The following is a 16,396-nucleotide window of genomic DNA, read 5'->3' as shown; positions in this document are numbered from 1 at the left end:
AATTTTACTTTCGAATTCACTGAACGCTTCACGCATAGCCCTCCTTACGCTAACTTTGACATCGTTTAGCTTCTGTTTGTCTGAGAGGTTTTGGCTGCGTTTAAACTTGGAGTGAAGCTCTCTTTGCTTTCGCAGTAGTTTCCTAACTTTGTTGTTGTACCACGGTGGGTTTTACTCGGCACGTACCTGTCTAAAACGCATTTTACGATTGCCTTGAACTTTTTTCCATAAACAATCAACATTGGCAGTGTCGGAACAGAAATTTTCGTTTTGATCTGTTAGGTAGTCTGAAATCTGCCTTCTATTACTCTTGCTAAACAGATAAACCTTCCTCCCTTTTTTTATATTCCTATTAACTTCCATATTCAGGGATGCTGCAACGGGCTTATGATCACTAATTCCCTGCTCTGCACATACAGAGTCGAAAAGTTCGGGTCTGTTTGTTAACAGTAGGTCCAAGATGTTATCTCCACGAGTCGGTTCTCTGTTTAATATCTCGAGGTAATTTTCGGATAGTGCACTCAGTATAATGTCACTCGATGCTCTGTCCCTACCACCCGTCCTAAACATCTGAGTGTCCCAGTCTATATCTGGTAAATTGAAATCTCCACCTAAGACTATAACATGCTGAGAAAATTTATGTGAAATGTACTCCAAATTTTCTCTCAGTTGTTCTGCCACTAATGCTGCTGAGTCGGGAGGTCGGTAAAAGGAGCCAATTATTAACCTAGCTCGGTTGTTGAGTGTAACCTCCACCCATAATAATTCACAGGAACTATCCACTTCTACTTCACTACAGGATAAACTACTACTAACAGCGACGAACACTCCACCACCGGTTGCATGCAATCTATCCTTTCTAAACACCGTCTGTACCTTTATAAAAATTTCGGCAGAATTTATCTCTGGCTTCAGCCAGCTTTCTGTACCTATAACGATTTCAGCTTCGGTGCTTTCTATCAGCGCTTGAAGTTCCGGTACTTTACCAACGCAGCTTCGACAGTTGACAATTACAATACCGATTGCTGCTTGGTCCCCGCATGTCCTGACTTTGCCCCGCACCCGTTGAGGCTGTTGCCCTTTCTGTACTTGCCCAAGGCCATCTAACCTAAAAAACCGCCCAGCCCACGCCACAAAACCCCTGCTACCCGTGTAGCCGCTTGTTGCGTGTAGTGGACTCCTGACCTATCCAGCGGAACCCGAAACCCCACCACCCTATGGCGCAAGTCGAGGAATCTGCAGCCCACATGGTCGCAGAACCGTCTCAGCCTCTGATTCAGACCCTCCACTCGGCTCTGTACCAAAGGTCCGCAGTCAGTCCTGTCGACGATGCTGCAGGTCCTATTGTAAGAATGTCGCCACTGTTTAGTAATTGACGCACTGCGAACCATAAGAACCTAAAGCACCTAATAGTGAATTTTGCTATTGAATAATTTATTCATACTTTTCACATACGTCGATCTTACAGTGGGTCGGATGTATCTGTGCAGTAGGCCTACATTGTATATACGTATGAACGTTCACGAGAAGCTGTCCAACGGATTTCTCTGATATTCACTTACATGTGGGCACGGTGACGCTGTGCTTTAGGGGCATACCGAAACACCAAAAATAATTAATATTGAGTAATAAAATTACATGACTACATTTGTCTAGGTAACATACTTAAGTAATTAACATCGCAAGATCACACATTAATGTAAGAGCGTGATAAGTCATGCAAAGAATGAAATACTAGTATATTAATAACCGGTGCACCTACCAGAATGTACAATGTGAGCATGCAGACGTGCATGCTTTGTTTTGTATAGGTGCCGGATGTTAGTTTGTGCGATGGAGTTCCATACCTGTTGCACTTGATTGATCCATACAGGGACGTTTAATGGTGGTTCCGGATGGTGCTGAAGTTGCCGTTCGATGATGTTCCACATGTGCTTGAATGGAGACGAATCTCGTGTCGAACCGGGATAGGTGAATATCGATATCATGAAGAGCATGTTGCGTTACAAAAGCGGCACGTGGGCGAGCCTTATCCTTTTCGAAAACACGCCCTGGAATGCTGTTCATGAATGTTACCACGAAGGGTCAAATAACCAGACTGGCGTACAAATATGCAAGCAGTGTGCGTGGGAAACCAACTACAATGCTCCTTCTCTCATACGAAATCACTTCACAGGTCCTTTGTGGTGAGCACAGATTGGGTGAGGATATTCAACTGTCTTCCTTCTAAAGAACACAGTGGCATCACTGGCACTGGGGCAGAATCAGCTTTCATCAGAAAACACAGCAGGGCTCTATCCTGGCCGCTAATGAACTCTCCCTTGATACAGCTGATGTCGCAAACAGCGGTGGTATGGTGTCAGTGGAATGCACGATACAAAGCATCTGGCTCGGAGCTGTCATTGAAGTAACCGATTTGTAACAGTACATTGTATCGCTGTGGTGCCAACTGCTGTTAAAATTGCTGCTGCAGATGCAGTGGATGCACCAGAAATGTATACCGAACTCTTCCCTGTTGGTTGTGTGATGTGGCCGTCTGTATCCTGGTTCTCTTTCGATCGTACATTCTCGTGACCATCGCTACCGGCAATCATGTACAGTGGCTACACTCCTGACAAGTCTCTCCGCAGTATTCCAGAAGAAAGCACAGCTTGTCTCGTTCAAACTCAGTATGGTGTTGACAATGTCGTCAGTGTCGCCTGACCTGATTACTTCACATCTGTATAAAGTGCCTGCTGGGCCGTGCCTTCCAGCCTGTGGGTGTGTCGTAAACCTGCCACGCAGAATTGTCCGCGGCTGCCGTACGATGTGCAAATCGGTCCCTTAGCTACTGATTTCCAGCCGCAAATCCATCCTGTTCGCCGGCCGGTGTGGCCGAGCGATTCTAGGCGCTTCAGTCTGGAACCGCGCGACCGCTACGGTCGCAGGTTCGAATCCTGCCTCGGGCATGGATGTGTGTGATGTCCTTAGGTTAGTTACGTTTAAGTAGTTCTAGGTTCTAGGGGACTGATGACCTCCGATGTTAAGTCCCATAGTGCTCAGAGCAATTTGAATTTTTTGTACCATCCTGTTTTTTCTCGTGCCGCACCATACCTCCTCCATTCAGAGAGACTCGCTCTTATTTTGTTACTGCTATCATGTATCCCTTATCTTATCATTATACGATAATTAAGACCTTACAGCTAATTGCTTCCCCGATCAATGGTGGTCAACCATTCTACTGGTAACTGGTAGTAATTTAGACCTTAAAACTAATTCCTACCCCGATCAATGCTGGTCAACCATACTACTGGTAATTGGTGTGTTGGCACGTTCACAGGCTATGCCGTCTTACGCCTTACGCAGAATTACAGCACGAAAAAGCCGGCGAGAAACACACCACAACTGGTCGCCGATATGCTCACCACTAATACTTTATGCTTCTGTACTTCCCGGAAATGGTGTACATGCTGCCACGTTAGTTCCATCGCAATTCCCCCCTTGCTGGACCTCTATTAATCTGTCCAAGGACTGCGAAAGCTCTAAATTGAGTGATTCATTTGAATACTATAAATTTTGAATGCGATATACCCTCAGAGATCCTCGTGGCCAATACAGCGTATTCCGCGACAATGTCATAATAGTCGAGCCTGTGAGCGTAGTCAGACGACGAATATCAGTCCCGACTGCCTCACAAGTCGTGCCATTAACGATCATTCTGCTTTCCCGGCAATCTAGTTTTTCCAACCCTACCGGTTTGCTCCTTTCTCCGCAATACAACCATCCATTTTCCGGCATAAATACAGAGTATAATCAATGGGTGCCCACACTCTGGAAGTACGTTCGAACTGGTAGAAGCGCCTTCACACAACTCGTCCCGTTTACTCCCCCAGAAACAAACTCGCTCCACATGTCCACTTATCAGTCCGTACTTGGCCACCCAGACAGACCGCAAATTACTCTGTCACCCCCTCCCTCCTTCCAAGAATACACAATCCACAAGAAAGAAATAATACATCGGTAATTAAGCTACGAAAAACTAACAGCTCTAGATTAAAAGAGAAACAAAAAATATACCTTCGGCAAAATATGACATACGCCCTGACATACTAAACCAAAATAAAGAACCAGCAAATTACAATTATACAATTCACTTAAGCGACATTAACCTACATGGCACAACAAGCAGATTAAGTTGCTCACCAATTCCAGGTTCCTTCATTTTACCCTTCGTAACTTTCATCTCCTGATTGGTTGTCGATAACTGTGTTATCACCTCTATCATCCCTTTAAACTGTTTTATGCGACTGACGTGTGTAACAGACGTTTTCAAGGTGAACTGTGTACTCACGCTGACCAGTGAAGTCATTTCCACGACGTGGTATGGTCCCTGTTATTTTGTTAAAAATTTCTTTCTTTCCTCTTTCACGTACAGGGTCTAGTGACGATTACCCATTGCCATACCCGTATTGCGGCAATTTGATCATGCGTCTGTATGATTGTTCCTCGCGTTCTAGCGCCTATGTGTTTGCCTTTTGCACATTCGTCCTGGCAAACTTCCCCACCAACTCACCAAAGCATCAAAGGGAGATGGCATTTTCCTGCCGTACGCCACCAAAAATGGTGACAAGCCTGTTGCACTATGAACCTTCGAATTATATGCACATAGTATATACGGCAAATAGGTAACCCAATCGTTGTGTCTGGCACCTACATAACAGCACAACGTATTTGCAGTTGTCTTGTTCTTGTGTTCCGTTCTCCCATTGATCTGCAGATGAAACTGATTTGTCCGTAACTTCCTTATACACAATATACAGCATAGTTACTTCACTAAATGCGAGACCAAGTTCGTCCGTAATTATGGTCTCAGGCACCCGAAACTTTAATATCAAGTTCCTAACCAACACCTGCGCTACACTACTACACCATTGGTCTGGCATCGGTAACATTGCCAAAAGCCGAGAATAAACATTGATGATCGTGAGAAATAACCTATTTCCTGCAGGTGTTTTATTAAACGGCCCGTGAACATCCAACCCCAACGTAGAAAATGGACTGTACGCCTCTGGTAACCTTTGCAATGGCTCTTTCTGATGCGAAATGTCGGTCCTCGGTACACATGGCTCACAGGCCTTAACATACTGCTCCATGTTACGCTTGCTGTTCCTCCATCAAAACTGCTCTGCTACTCGTCTGTCCATCGCACGTCGCCCATCATATGGTCGTAAGCTTGTTGTAAAACTTCATTCTCGAAACCCTCTATAACCCCCACACGAGGTCCACATCTCGTCGTTCTACAAGACAAACCCTCGTGCATGATGAATTGTGGCTGTGACTTAAGTGCCTGGCACTCTTACCCATTGCCTGTGCCCACCGCCACTCTTCAGCGCTCATCCATAGCACACTTAACATTGCTAGCCCATAGCTTAACGAATCTGCTCTTGCATGTGGTTTCCCTGGCTTATGGATTAACTGGTACTCGAATTCACTAACCTTAAGAGCCCACAGAGTTTATATACTAGATGGATCTTTGAAACCAAGCAACCATTTCAAGGAGGCATGATCTGTCAGGACCTCGAACTTCCTACTATACAGATAACACCGAAAATACGTAATACCGTATATGACCGTCTATATCTCTTTCTCCATTGTTGTGTAGTTACGCTCCATCTAGTTTAACTGGCTTGAAGCGTATGATAGCAGATGTTTTTGACCATCTACCATCTGTCCCAATACACAGCGAACTGCCTCATATGAAGCGTAGCCCGAAAGGATAAACTTTTTCTCGAAATCCGGAAAAACCAATACTGGGTCTGAAACTGATACTTCTTTAAATTTTTCGAATGCTGACATTCTTGTGACAAATGGGATTTCGGCCCCTCCTTCAATTGCTTTTTCAAGGGTCTCGCTATTTCACAAATTCTTTCACGAACCGTCTATAATAACAGAAGATGCGAATGACTGTACCTGTTTAGTTGTTTGTGATACAGAATAATTTCGAACTGCATCTGTAAGACAAGGATGAGTCTGCACGCCACGATCACGAATCACGTGCCCCAGATAGATTATTTGTGTTTGCGCAGAGTGGCACTTGTTCAAACTTAGCGTTAAACGTACCGATTGCAGTTTACTAAAGACGTCCTGCAAACGCTACAGATGCTCCGGTAAATCCTTTGAACAGACAATTAAGTCATCGAGATGCATATGTTCTTGGCTTTAATCCTCTCAGTACGCCATATAATAGCCTTGACAAGTTACCGGTGCGTTCTTTAGTCCAAACGGCATGCGTTTGTATTGAAAATGTCCTGCTGGGATGGTAAACGCCGTTTTCAGCCTATCTTCAGGCACCACCTAAAGTTTCCATGATGTTTGGAATTGGATAAGCATCTGAAGTGATTACTGAGCTTAGATATCTACAGTCACAACAAAATCTGTATTTCCTTGTCCCATCCGCAGACTTTTTTGGCACGATGACTATATTTGCACTTCAGGGGCTATCATTCGGATTCGGTTCTGTCCCACAGCCGCGCGGAGTGGCCGCGCGTTTTGAGGAGCCATGTCACGGATTGCGCGGCCCCTCCTGCCGGAGGTTCGAGTCTTCCATCTCGCATTTGTGTGTGTGTGTTTTATTCTTAGCATAAGTTAGCGTTGCGCCATTGTCCCTGTTGTAACTGTTTTGCCACGTCCTCCGTTGCCTTGCCGATAAGGGATTAATTAGTGCGACCACTGCCGGATCATATTAAATAGCAGGCACTCTCAGTTCACTTTTACTTTCCCTAGACTCTGATTGTGACTGATCGTGACTCTGCTTACTACCCTGTAACTCACATTAAGTTCGGAATTTCTCTCTTTCGTGCTCTCAAACTGCTCTGTTAACGCTTGTACTTGCCGAATTAAAGCAACAACGGGATCTGCTGTAGTAGCACTTGCTTCCACCGTTTTTCGTGTCTCCTTCTAACTTAATGCAACAAAACACAAAGTTCCATTCAGCTCTACACAAAAAACGTAAACACAAATAAATTCTTCCGGCGAATCATCGCCCAGACAGATGACCAATACGCCTACATATAGAAGAAACAGCTGCTACAGCTCTGGTACACGGCAACTCGTGCCCAGACAAATTGCAAAATGGTCATCTCACTGGCACTAAGTTATCACGTCCATCATTATCTCTAAACAAAGATAAGTCCACGGAATCCTATGGCATCACCAAAATAACTCTAAAAATCTTGTATTCCAGCTGATACAAGTAACTATGATGACTAGAGCAGTCATAAAAAATAATATAAATAAAACTTAGACTCACCGCACTACATTGTGCTGAGCTGGTACGTACGTCAAATGCCACTGCCGCACTCACCACTCAGCAAAACCATGTCTCTCACCAAAACGTAGTCTTAGACGTGGACGGACACTTTCTAACGCAGCGTATTGTGTTGGAAAGTGAAACGACCACTTCCTGACACCAAATTGTTACAATCCCCCCCTGAGATCCGGAGCTGTAATATGTCAGACCGACCGAGAGGTATGGTTTGGAAGAAAGGCGTGATTCAGGCCGAAGCGTGCACAGAAACTGAGGCAAGTTGGTTGGTTGGTTTGTTGGGGGAAGGAGACCAGACAGCGAGGTCATCGGTCTCATCAGAGTAGGGAAGGATGGGGAAGGAAGTCGGCCGTGCCCTTTGAAAGGAACCATCCCGGCATTTGCCTGGAGCGATTTAGGGAAATCACGGAAAACCTAAATCGGGATGGCCGGACGCGGGATTGAACCGTCGTCCTCCCGAATGCGAGTCCAGTGTCTAACCACTGCGCCACCTCGCTCGGTCCTGAGGCAAGTGTGTCACTGACTTTATTACATCGGAGATACACAGCGGGCCTTCTGCTGAGCTTGGCCTTGGCGCCTCACACTTTGCCAATGCCGGAGTCTCCAGCGTCGTCGCGCTGTGGCCCCGCCCACGGCTAAGTGGCCGCCGTGAGCGTTTGCTGCGCTCCGTGGGACGGAACAGGGCTGACAGCTCCCTCGAGCGCGACTCGTCGACGCCATCTAAGGCGCCGAAGGGAAGCAGCCGACCGCAGTCGTCGTAGTGAGCCTTAGCAGCTCCTGCCGTCTTCCTAGGGCAGCCCGTTCAGTGCCCGGAGACAGCTCTGCACCCGGGAGACCTCGAGTTCGCCCTACAGCCCCACATCTCCAGCCGACAGCTTTCAGTCCGCCGGACGACGTCACCCATGGAGTGGAGACTAGCAGCCCTCTCGCTCCTCCCCCCGGTGTAGCACCCAGGTGGGATGCTCGCCGCCACAGTAATGACACGTTCGTGCAACTGAGGTTGGAGATAGCTTCAGCGGGCCGGTTGGCCGCCAATATCCATAGCCAAAAGGTCATCGTGGTTCGCCTGCACGTTAAACAATCGTCGCTGTCTCTGGGTCTAGACGCAGACAAAATGGCGACACGGCTGCCTGCTTTGAGCCTCCGGCCCCGCTTATTTATGTGTCTTTTCCCTACCATCTGTCGTAGTTCCTCTCCAGAGGACAAGTGGAGTGCTCTTAGATAATTACAATTTCAGCTTACCTCAGGCCGCTTCGGCCCCTGTGTTGGCAACGCATGAGTTATTCACAGCATGTCGGTGTCTATGCTGACCTGATTACTTCACAATTGTATACAGTGCCTGCCGGGCTGTGCCTTCTAGCCGTAAACCTGCCTCACAGACTCGTTTGCAAAATATCAACATCGCCCGCGCCTGCCATCTGACATGCCAGTCGGTCCCTTAACTACTGCTTTCCAGCCATAGATGCGCGAGATTTATAAAGAATTCCCCAAATCAACGCCTGCTTATTCGTGGCGCAACATTTCACGTGTAGAAACACTACTATCGAACAGTTCCTTCGGGTTGTGATTTTTTCCCCGTAAGTATAGTTCGCAGCGTCTGAGTTATTTTGTGAATAATTCTCTCGGAGTAAATCAAAGTAATTGTCTATGTTAATGATGAACTACGTTAACGATGGAAGGTGAATTGTGATTCACGTCTCATTCATCATTCATTATTTTGTTGCGCAGCCTAATTTTGTGACACATGTCTGACTTACAATTCAAGTAAACCCACGACACTTTACAATAGCCTTTTATTGTTCCATTCAAAAATAAATACGTCCTTATCTTGCTTAATCAATATCGCGAACATACAACACAATAAAACCGAAAACTATGAATCACTAGGTCAATTAATTCAATAATCCCCAAAGCTACCCATACAAGTGCCCACCTCCAGCAAAGGCTTCTTTTACTCCGGTGGCTTGCGACGTCGTTGTTCTGGCGTCAAAGGAACCGTACGTGTCTCAAGAATTCAGTTATGTTTCATGCAGTTTTAATTTATGTTGATGACTGGTTATGTGCATAAGTCAGTACATGACGTCTGGAGTTACATATAATTTACTGTATCTGACTATAGTTGTATACAATATAATACTGATTGAACCGGGTTACAAGGGTTCGGCAGGGCTAAAAAAATACAAATATCAGTAGCAAATTCCAAAAAAAAAAAAAAAAAATTCAAACGTTTTCCTTTTATCACAGGATCTCACAACTCAAATCATGTTTTTTCAAGTATTAACAGAGATATTACTGTGTTTTATAAATGTTTTAATTAATTAATAATATTTAAACCGTCTTTGAAGTGAAACTCGTTGTCAGGAATGAAGGTGTGTTGATCTCTTTCTTCGACTGAAATACATTGATTGCTCCAAAATGTTTTTCTGAAAACTAGTATGAAAATTAGGATGAGCAGTGTTGTCATGTAAGGTTTTGTTGGGTTAGTTCATGGGAGCATCCCCCACCAATTCTATTACGTCACTGCTAATGAGAGTTGGTTCGGACTTTCAGTACTAGTTAGTTAAGCTGCGGATAACTTGTACAAGTGAAACCCGATACGAAAACTTGGAAACGCGAAGAAATCTGGCAACTTAAATATAAGGGGCGATCAAAAGTTTCTGTTTGAGAGCGCGGCTGCCGCTTGTATGTAACCTAGTGCGACTCCAAACGGGGTATGCTGGGTGTTCCGAAAATATTCGTTGGAATTAGTACTGAAGGTAGAGAACATGAAGACAAATACACAGTGACAGAAAAAAATTGCGACACCAAGAAGGAGCTGTGAGAGATAAACGAAAGTTGGTAGGAGTTTTTCTACATCTGAAAGATGTCTAATAACTTTCCACCCTAATCGCATAACGGTGGCCCTCGTAGCGCCACTATAAGGATATAAATGAGGTTTGCTTTAAATAGACGCTGTAATGGTCGTGAGCCTTAGTTACCGTTGAGAATGGACGTCGTGAGTATTCAATCATGCATGCCTTTATGCCAACGTTATCAATATTCAGTTTGAGCGAGGTAGTGTAACAGGGTCATAAGTTGGATGTGCTTTCTGCAATATTGCAGAAATGCTTCGCACGATTGTAGCCATTACACATGACCGCTAGCAGCTGTGGTCACGGGAATGTTCTGTCGCAAGAAGACCGGGCTCTGGATGGCCACTTGGCACTACCGAGAGAGAAGACCATCGGGTTCGGCTTACTACGGTAGTGTTTTCTGCATCCTTCTTTACAACTGTGAGGCATGGATAACTTTTGATAATCACAAATCTCGATTAAACAGCTTCCATCTCCGCTGTCTCCAGAGGATCCTTCAGATCTCTTGGAGAGATAGGGTACCCAACATCAAAGTCTTACAGCTTGTGATCACAACCAGCATTCATGCACTCCTGAGCTGCAGACGGATTGGTGGCACATGTCAAGCACACGGATGCTGAGCGATTACCGAAAAAGTGCTGTGAAGACTGGGGCCAGCGGGAAGATTGCATCCTCCCTTCAAGGAGTCTACAAGAGAGAGCTTAGAAAGGCCAATATTAATCCAAATCACTGGGTAAGTACTGCTGATGATGGTATTGAGTTGCGATTAACTGTACGAAAATCGTCCAAGCTCACAGAGAACGAACGCACACAAGGACAAATCAGGAAGAGGATAAGATGGAAAGGGTTCTTGTTCGAAGTCCATCACGTTTCATTTGTCCAAACTGCAGCAGAAACTGCCACTCTCGAGTAGCACAGCAAACGTTGCAGACTCTGAACCAATATGTTACATCATTATCCTTTGAGGAAGGACAGATGCCAAGTTAAGGTCCTTGACGACAATGTCTGATGCTAGGGGAGTTGTACCCAGAAGGTGGTGTCTATAGGAACTTTTCGAAAGCGCGACTATTGCCCTGTATGCACGCAGTACATCGTTGGACCACTGATGTCGTTCCACTCTAAGGTTCCTGAGATGTCCCCAATGGTATCAGCAGTGACGGCAATCCTAGCGATGAAGTCTCCTTCTGTTTCCACAACAGTTTCATACACCAGCTGCTTCATATACCACCAGAGGAAGAAATCCTGACGCCTGATGTCAGATGACCTGGGTGGCCAGGCAATAAGGCTACCTCCACTGATCCATCGATTCCTCAAGGTGTCTCGCAGATGACTCCTCACAGCACTGCTGAATGCGCTGACGTCATATCCTGCTAGAAGTACATCCTTTGCTACTCATTCGGATGTACACTCTTCAGCAGTTCTGGCAACACAAGTTCTACGATAATATCTCCATCCGTTGAAGCGGAATGGAAGAGTGTGTAGTCCAGTCAACCTGTCACCGAGAATGTCGGCCCACACATCAGCACCGAGTTGTTGTTGACGAGTACGAGGTGAATTCAGGAGTGGACAAACATGTGAATTGTGGACATTTGAGTGTCAGTAGACTTTCACGGTCGGTGACACTGATACAACAGTTTACGTCAGCACCACCAACAAAATGTTCCCTTACGTTATAAGTCTACTTCAGGGACCATATCTTCCGTGTCGATATACATTTTTTTTGCTGTTCTCTAACTCTTGTATTCATCTGAACGAATAGTTTCAGAACACCCTGTAGAGACCCCTTCATGTAGGTATAAGATTAGGCTAATATCATTTCCTTCTGCCTTGCGTGAGGTAAAAGCGAAAATGTGAACTTTGGCGACGTTATTATCAATATGCGTCCAAACAGAGCTTGGTTGCCGAAGGACGAGCACCAGCAGACGTCCACCTAAAAGTGAAGAGTGTGTATGGGGCAGAAAGTCAGTGCGCCATGGTGGTTGTTACTTCTTGATAACGGACGTCCCCATAGCGCAAATGTCGTAACGTAGAAGTTACGCCACCTGAAGTAGGAGATATTAGAGCACCCACCCTATCTCCTGATCTCTCCCCACGTGGTTACCACCCATTCGGTGCCTTAAAGAAGGCCTTGAAGAGTTTTCGATTCCTGTCGTACGAGGATATGCAGCAGGCAATAACGCACTTCTTCACGCAGCAGGACACTGTGTTTTACGAAACGGGTGTCTTCAACGTGATGCGTCGATTGGGTGACTGTCTCACTGTTCACGGCGATGTTGCATAATTGAAGAAACGTTTTTGGACTGTATGGCCTTCGAACGAAAATTTTATGACCACCCTTATCCAAACAAAAATATGTAAAGGGACTCTTATGTAGTAGCCGAAAGTTTCTGGTATGCTACGTCATAATAATCTCTTACTTTGTACAATTATTTTAGGTCGTAATGGACCTCGAATTTACGGAAAGAGACGTAAGTTCAATTAAATTACGCTACAAGAAGCTTAGGCACAAAGTTTTTCTCTCTTCTAGCTAATAACTTTATAGATTCTGATCGCTATAACTTACTGGACTGTCACTGCTGGAAAGATGGTTACCGCGGATTTCACTCTGCAGCAGAGTGTGCGCCGGTTTGAAACTTCCTGAGTGATTAAAAATGTATGACCGGCTACATTTGTTCCACATAATAATTGAAAAACCGTGGTATGAAGAGGGAGGAGGGAGCAGTGACTAAACAGAGACATGCATGGACCTTTCTGAAGAAACAGAGATACTGGAAAAACATAGAGACAACGATACAACGTACCCATAGACAAATGAAATTATTTGTACCATCACTACTAGCATGCTTCACAGCTCACAAGTCGTCAGCTGTCGTACTGATCTATTTAAAATATAATGTGTTGTTAAAGTGACAATATTCACTTCTAAAATCACTGGTTCGTGTATCTTGCCCATGAATAAAAGCCAGTTTTCACTCCGGTCACTGTTGACTTGGGAAATCCGAAATTTTGTGCAACCTCCTATATTCGTAGCCAATGCTTCTTGCATCGACTGTAATTCTAAGTTCCAGGTCGGTTAACTCGCCATGTTCACACCTGTATGTAGCACGCTGCTCAGATATAGCGTATACAACCGCACTACACACAAGCTTCAAGCGGAATGATGAGCGCCGCATGTTCAAGTGGAACAAGCCTTGTTGTCACAAGGCTTATACCAGAGTAGCGGTGCGGTGACGCGATCCTAAGCCACTATGGCAGTAATAGCTCTTCGCAGTGCCTCAAAAGAGCCCTGCGGCGAGTGAGCTGTCTTGTAGACAATGTGTGCTCGTTGGGTTTTGGATGTCCTTGACTGTTTCGGAGTAGCTGTCCTAAGGACAGTTGTTTCACAATTTTACAAGCTGTCAGGCTTTTTTGTAATTACTTACTACAGTAAAACTCTAAATCCACAACCACAGTCGACGAAATGTTTTGCCAGTTTGCTTGGAAGATAGTTGCAAAAAATCTGTCCATTAAGGGGCTCCGGAACGCCCTATACTTGCAATGTTAAAATAACGCTTATAAATTACATCTTTCCTCACAAAGTATTTGAGGTAGGAAGTTGAACTTTTTACAGATTATTTATTGGAATATGGGCTACAACTTAACACAGGGATTTTACAAAATTTTAGTTCAGTTATTAAAGATGATTTTTTTCAATTGTAATGAAAATTCACAACATTTTTTTGCAATTTTTTATTTATATATTCAAAAATATACAGTTTTTTGGAAAAAGGCTGAGTTAAATTATGCAGAAGGTACTGTGTAACATTTACTGAAAGTTTGAAACAAAGCCCGCATCTCGTGGTCGTGCGGTAGCGTTCTCGCTTCCCACGCCCGGGTTCCCGGGTTCGATTCCCGGCGGGGTCAGGGATTTTCTCTGCCTCGTGATGGCTGGGTGTTGTGTGCTGTCCTTAGGTTAGTTAGGTTTAAGTAGTTCTAAGTTCTAGGGGACTTATGACCACAGCAGTTGAGTCCCGTAGTGCTCAGAGCCATTTGAAACAAATATATTTGGAAGATCCTTAGAAAACATGTAATTAGTATGAGAAAATAAAAGTTTTGGTAATCGAGCGACAAAGATTGGATTAACTTTTTAGTGCATTTCAGGTCCATAGGATGGATTATCTTCATCTCTGCAAACTCCTCCTCCAGCTTCCTCTTGTTCCTCCTCCTGTTTACTCTTGCTTGTATTTCTAGACTCTTTACAGCCCTGTCTGTAGCCCGAAGGCGTTCCTTGTCTAAAGCAAGCATCGCTCGTACCATGTTAGAACCTATCTTCATTCCCATATTTCTAAATACCTTGCACCTTACAATGTTGCCATCATTGAAAGTCGTAACAGCATCATACACACCAAAGTGAAGTGTTTCTATTCCAACAAATACAGTCTTGGGGATTCTCGACCATATAACACTATTTAAACTTTCATTGGGGTTTTGAGTTTTTCCGTGAATACACTTTTTCAACAGTTCAGGTGCTGGTAACTCTCTGAAAATAGGTTTTATCACCTCCATTATTGCATGAGGCAGACTATGCTTATGAGTTTACACTTCACCAGTTAGCAATCCTTTGTTATATTTACACCAACTGTCTTCTTCTTTGGGACACAAGCTATGTTGGGGATTTTCATCGGTTGAAGAAGTATGAAAAAAAAAGAGCCCAAACAGCCTTCTTCATTTCGTCGACACTTTGTGTATTTTGCCTAATAGCCATTCCATAATAGTTATGTATTTTGTCAATTACACTGTCAGTTAACCTTCTCTTCCCATCCAACCCTTTACCATCACTGAGTTTTTGTTTTTTGTACGAAGCTTTCAGTCGCCGAAGTCTTGTTCCCATTCGCTTCTGTACGTGTCCAATACACTCAAATTTCTGGACTACATCATCACCATAGGGCTTCAGTCCTTGAACATGTTTGAAACTTTTAGAATCACCGTCACCAAGGTAATTAACATATCGCACTTTGTCACACGCCTCAGAAGGCTGGAATATACTGACAACACCAGCCACTTCCATTCCTCCACTACTGCCACTATAGTTAGCTTTGCAATTATTTTCATGTGTACCTTTATATTTTTGTGGACATCTACAATACTTTGATATTACTGCTACATCTAAAACTTTCCCTGTATACATACTGGTGGCAGATACTACACCATGAAGAGATGTGTGTCCCCGTTTATGCCAGGTACCATCGAACGCTGCAGTCAAATCTCTGTTACCATTATTTTCCATTACTGCCTCTTCCACAGCGTTCTTCATAGATTCTATACAGACATCTTCTACTTTAGACCCTATTAATTTATTATAGGTCGTAAACTTGGTTGGGGGATTTGGAAGACTCATGATGCCACAGAAAATTGCACCTGCAGTAGCACCCTTACCAACTGAACGCAAGGAATAAACAAATCTAATGTTGTGTTCGTAGATTTTGCTACAATTTTCTTCAGTTGCAGTTACTGCAACACTGTTCCAAAAGGTGGTCATGTATGAACACTTATCACATTTCAGTTGTATTTCACTAGCAAGTCCTACGTGCTTTATTATGGAGAGTTCCAGACCAACTTCACTACAATGAGTACATCTTACACAGTTTGAAAAAATTCCTTTGAGAACCGACTTATCAAATATTTCATTCACATCCGATTCGCCCATAACACATTCATAGTTTTCACTCATTGAACCAAGCTTCTTCTGTGAAGTATTTTCTTTCCCACTTTGACTGCTATGGGCAGGTGTACTTGAGAGGTTAGGTTCACTCACTTGGTTATCGTCTTTATTGTTTACAGTAATAACACATACCTTTGGCTTTCCAACATTTCTCCTCTTCTTAAAAGCCTTCAGAGGATTTCTAATAACTTTACTTTTACTCATTATTATACTTCAACAAAACAGAGACTCAAGAAACAGAATTAATTACGAATATTTTCGAGATAACGACAGAGTAAATAAACATGAAACAATCGACAATCACACCAGCGATATATATTGAACCATCACAGGTTAGCCACAACACATACTTTATTTCACATCACTAAAATGTACCTGATGAACACGGACGTTAATAATAACACCATTTGACAGCAGTTTAACAGCGCCACAGTGGGTCACGCCCAAGTAGAACACATTTTAAAAAAATTTAAAAACAGTTGTAGTCTTCGGAATTGAATAAATTATATATCTATTAAAAGGTAATAGGCTGCAGATTCA

The sequence above is a fragment of the Schistocerca nitens genome, chromosome 4, assembly GCF_023898315.1.
Source record: "Schistocerca nitens isolate TAMUIC-IGC-003100 chromosome 4, iqSchNite1.1, whole genome shotgun sequence".
Lineage (NCBI taxonomy): Eukaryota > Metazoa > Arthropoda > Insecta > Orthoptera > Acrididae > Schistocerca > Schistocerca nitens.
Note: the sequence above shows the minus strand (reverse complement) of the source record.